Source organism: Phyllopteryx taeniolatus, chromosome 1 (assembly GCF_024500385.1).
Source record: "Phyllopteryx taeniolatus isolate TA_2022b chromosome 1, UOR_Ptae_1.2, whole genome shotgun sequence".
NCBI classification, from domain to species: Eukaryota; Metazoa; Chordata; class Actinopteri; order Syngnathiformes; family Syngnathidae; genus Phyllopteryx; species Phyllopteryx taeniolatus.
The window spans coordinates 4,718,337-4,724,031 of record NC_084502.1 but is presented as its reverse complement, the minus strand read 5'-3'; positions in this window follow the sequence as shown (position 1 = coordinate 4,724,031).

Below are 5,695 nucleotides of genomic sequence, written 5' to 3'. Positions count from 1 at the left end.
GCCTCTGGTCAATGATTCATCCATTCTAATGACCAATCCCATGTAATTACCCTCGAGGTCGTCAATGTAGGTTTAATAAAGTCAAAGTGTGACCAATTTACACGTACATTTAAACTACACACAATTGATCAATATGGCATAATTTGACTTTCCCCCCCCCTCTCTCTTAGTCTCTGTAAAGTGAAAATAAATGTCTTCTAAATTTGACACACCACAGAGAAGAGCGTTGTTGTGGAATGCTTAAAACAAAATCAGCAAGTGCACAAAAATCCTGAAAAATTAAGCCATTGCCTCCGCGCTCAAGCGCTGTGGGCGTGTCTGCTGGATGTGTGAAACCACACCCATCTGAAAAATAGATACTACCTTGTCTAGGATCTTTCTTATGCCTACACATCCCTACATGTTTAAGCGTTGTGGTGCCTTTTCAACGAGGCACTCTAAAGGAGCCACGCTAGTGGACCGGCCGAAGGGAAGATGTAGTTTCATGTTGCAGGATGAACCTGTCTAAAAACATAACAATCTTACTATATGTAAACTTCTGAATTTGAAGGAAGTAATGGAAAAATGTCAAAAAGAATCCTTATCTCATTATTCTGGCATTTAGAAATAGAAATAATTTTGGTAATCCTAATTGACCTAAAGGAGGAAACGTTTAGTCTGATTTCATGTCAGACAGTGAGGGGGGGAAAGCAAATGTGTCTTTTTAATGTAAGCGTATGTCACATCTGGTTTTATTTGCATATGGTGGGAAAGGCTCATGAAAAATCAGGAACGTGAAATGGTGAAACAAGTTTGTGAAATCTCCTCTATGGAGAACAACATTGTTCTCAGTATCCGTTATTATATTTCTTTATATTATTATTGTCTTCGAACATGTACAACCCTAATTCCAATGAAGTTGGGACATTGTGTTAAACATAAATAAAAACAGAATACAAAGATTTGCAAATCATGTTCAACCTCTTTGTGAACAAGTGCGTGAGAAAATAGTCAAACAGTTTAAGGACAATGTTCCTCAACGTACAATTGCAAGGAATTTAGGGATTTCATCATCTACGGTCCATAATATCACTGCATGTAAGCAGCAAGCCCGAAAACTAACATTGAATGGCCGTGACCTTCGATCCCTCAGGCGGCACTGCATCAAAAACCGACATCAATGTGTAAATAATATCACCACATGGGCTCAGGAACACGTCAGAAAACCAATGTCAGTAAATACAGTTCAGCGCTACATCCGTAAGTGCAACTTGAAACTTTAATATCCAAAGCAAAAGCCATTTATCAACAACACCCAGAAACGCCACAAAGAGGAAAAGAACCATCCGGACTGTTATGGACGCAAAGTTCAAAAGCCAGCATCTGTGATGGTATGGGGCTGTGTTAGTGCCAATGACATGGGTAACTTACACATCTGTGAAGGCACCATTAATGCTGAAAGGTACATACAGGTTTTGGAGAAACATATGCTGTCATCCAAGCAACGTTTCCTGGACGCCCCTGCTTATTTCAGCAAGACAATGCCAAACCACATTCTGCATGTGTACCAACAGCGTGGCTTCATAGTAAAAGAGTGTGGGTATTAGACTGGCTTGCCTGCAGTCCAGACCTGTCTCCCATTGAAAATGTGTGGCGCATTATGAAGCGTAAAATACGACAACGGAGAAAAAAAAAATAATTCTAAGTTAATGATTATTTGGTAAAAACAATAAAGTTTATCAGTTTGAACATTAAATATCTTGTCTTTGTAGTGTATTCAATTAAATATAGGTTGAACATGATTTGGAAATCACTGTCTTCTGTTTTTATTTATGTTTAACACAACGTCCCAACTTAATTAGAATTGGGATTGTATAATGTATATTAAAACTAATTTCTGAATTCTCTTGACAGGGTCGGATGCAAGCTTTTCTCTAACAATCACTGTCTGAGTAAACATGCACAGGTGATGGCGCCTCCAGGAATATCTTATTTGTGCTGAGCTGATGGAACAGATGACCAGGGGCAGGCGCAAACAAGAGCGGCACAGCAAATCCGGCTTCCTGCCCTTTTATCAGCTCAACATAACAAGGGAATGAAAACAAACAGACAGACAAGCACACAATAAACAAATCTTCCAACAGTCAAACGAGAGGTTTCTCTTTCACATTTCACTGCTCTTCTGGGTGGCATGACAGCTGTACACCATCGAGCCACCTTTAGTGCACGAAGCATCTTATTCTAAACAATTTGTGCCTCAAAAGTCAAATGGAGCATGACAAGTGGAAAAGAGTATTTTCATTTGTTATTAAGTAAAGCTGATAAGGGTTGTCTAAAGGCATCTGCCATTACGAGGGACAAATTTGCTCTAGTGAGGGTCTCACTCCTCCTCCAACCCCCTCCAGCGGTGCAACAGACCGCTCAGAATAACCTTTCTAATAAGTCACTCGGAAGAAAATGTGGGGAGTCAGCTGATTCCTAATCTGTTCTTTTTCTGCGCTCGCTGCTCATACATCAAGAGTCAAATTGCGCAACGGCATGAAAGCACGTCTGCGGTGGAGCAATCGTGGTCTAGCAGGCTTGCAGGTGTTTTTGTGCATGAGTGTTTTGGCTAAATGAGATCTAGCTGATACATTTATGAGGCAAAACAGCCTGTATGCAATACAATGAAAATTAGGGAATGCTTGTAACCTTCTCAGCTGAGAAATTTTCACCGAAAAGTTATGTATGATGTCTATGCTCAGGGGATGTAACTAGTCCACAACAGGTTTCAAACCAAACAAGCCAAGTCTCAAACAATAAAAAATGAGTTACAGCTGCCCATGTAGTGATAGAAAATGGATTACTGGAGACAGTTAAGAAACATAACTCCATCCTAATAACATTGCCAACAATGTGGGAGTATTGTACGACTATTTGCATTTAATAATAATAAAAAAAAGAACGTCCAGCGGACCTACAGTGCTTGATGCTAAATTTAATGTAAAATGTAATTATTCCTGTACATTTCATCAACGAGACCTGTTCTACTTTAAACAGATTCGGATGATTATAAATCAATTCTCTGTGGTCTTTATGCAGATACAATACACAGCTCTGCACTTGATACAATCGCCTTGCAGGGGTGAACAAAGAGTCAGACGGATTCAGATGATTGGCAGGTTTGTGAACTACAACAGACAAGCTCTGTTCCTCCATCTTCAAAGCCTAACGGTGTTTGCCAAGGATTTTTATTACTATCCTAAAGCCTTTAATGCCATGAATTCAGTTTGTTACAATGCATGATGATGGCATCACAATAATAGCTCCATATATTCTCACGTGGAATAACCGACATCTAATCATTTGTTTGCACATAAGCACATAATGAGAACGACCATTTGCACTGTATTTGTTACCCTAATGACATCTGTGGTTTCTTTTTTTAAGGTTCTAATGCGGCACTTTGCCTCTTCCTCAGTGCTGGCTGTCAGTCTTTCAACTTCCTTTTCCAAGCATCGTTCCCGTTGGAGTTTGCATGTCCCATTTAAACCCATTTACAATACAGGATATTACAAGCAGTCATGCGTAAACTCAATGAGCCTTCAACGAGAAAACATCTCCTTCTTAGGGTGTTTTTTCTTCCAACCGAAAAGAGAAAAATGATAAGTCATCAAGGGTGGAGAAAATTACACACAAGAAATGCGTTCCAATGCATGATGGTGGAAAGCAGGTGATGTGAAGCGCCACAAATCAAGTTGCCGACCTTTAATCAAGATCATATCGAACATGAAGCAAAACATGAGGTCGGCATTGTTGTATCATAAGCGTAAGTGCATATAAAAGTCATAAAGCTGTACTTGATGCCAAAAAGCACTATTAAATTGAATTTGTATTGACAAAGAATTTAGAAATCCGATTTCTGCTGCCATATTTTATTGTGGAAAGACAAACTTCCTCTCCTCCCTTCTAATTTTACACACGCAGGAAAAAAAGTCATGAATCAGACAAGGCTCTTTAAACAAATATGACCTTTAAACTACAAATCGTCCTTGACTCCACAGAACGTTCATGACAACAGTGAACCTGGAAGACACAATACGAGATTTCAGAGCCTATGCCCAACAATCCATAAATTTGGCAGAAAGCATTTGTGGGAGTGACATTTACAAACATCATTTGAGATATGCATTTGTATGTAGAGTGAGAGAGAACAGAACAGTCTCTCCAGATGAAGTATTTTGTTTTAATTCAAACAAACTTGGTGAGTCCAAATGTGTCAGAGAAGGTTAGAGGAAAAGATTTTGCATTAGCATTTCTGCTCAGCTGGACCTCTGCATTAAATAAAACAAATGAACAAAACAGTTCTTTGAGAGCACACTTGGTTAAAAGTCAAACAAAATTATCCATGCATGGCAATAACTTGTAATTGCGTCTAAGGAAACTTCATTAAAATGTATCAGATGTACTGTATGACTGTATTTTGATGGGGATGGGGATGGGGGGGGGGACCAAACAAAACAAAAAAATAAATCACAGGCCATTTTTGTTGAGTGAGACTCGATTAGCAAATTCAAAAGGAGCTTGAGTTGTGTATCAGAGAAAATTGTTTCTTCTTTAAAGTGGTCTCTGCAGCAGTTATTTCCAATTCCTACAGTATTTTCACATGGTTGGAATATATAAAGACCGGTACCTGAACACCACTGAGGTGCCTCCGAGCGAGGCACTGACCCTCTCACATTTATTTTAACTTGAGGTATCTATATATATATATATATATATATATATATATATATATATATATATATATATATATATATAATTTTTTTGAAAATCTGACTACATTGTCATTTAATCTCTTTTCTGTCCATCTCCTCACCTTTGACATTTCAGTATAAGTCCACTAGAGTGGAGCTTCTAAAGCAAACTGATGTCATTAAAATGTCCGCATACCGCACAAGACCTTAATTTTATAGCTTAAAAGGATTGACTCCCGAATTTTTTTGACTTTTTTTTTTCTCCGGCACTTCAGAAGAAGGCACTGTCATCCTGCATGACATCACGCAAGACTTAGACCTTAGCGTTCAGGCAGCATCAAAGTATTAGCTAACCATGCACCAACCTCATGAGAAAAACGTGAGAAGAGATATAATGTACACATTATAGACTTAAAGTTACATTACTTCATGTTAAAAACTGCAGTGTGAGGCACAGTTCTGAGGTTTGGGGTTCAAATCTGGGCTCTGGTTCGCCTGTGTGGGATTTACATGTTCTCAGATCATCAGGCGTGCTGTAGGAAATTGTCAAATTTCACATAATTGGTCTGAAATTACCATTGCTTTACTACAAATAATGTATCATTGTTCATCTCTTTATGTCAGTGACAAATGGTGACAGACAGAACAATTAAATGCTCTTCCACTAGATGGCAGAAGGTAAAATTCATTTTTCCATTCTTATAACAGAATAATAGCTTTGTGTTCAATTACACAATGGCGACATACTGTTGAGAAGTTGTTACTGTAGATCTCGTCTTGGTCTCATGATAACTGCAATGTAATGTAAACAGCTTGATGATGAGGACGCTTGAAATAACAATCGTAACGAAACCAGGAAATGTATTGTAAGATTAAAGGATCAAATATCAGCTGTGAATTTTGTTGTTCAGCTCCTTGCTAGAGAACAGCAAGTTGTGTGTGCCTTGACTCAATAAAGGTTGGGAAACACTGGCTCAAAC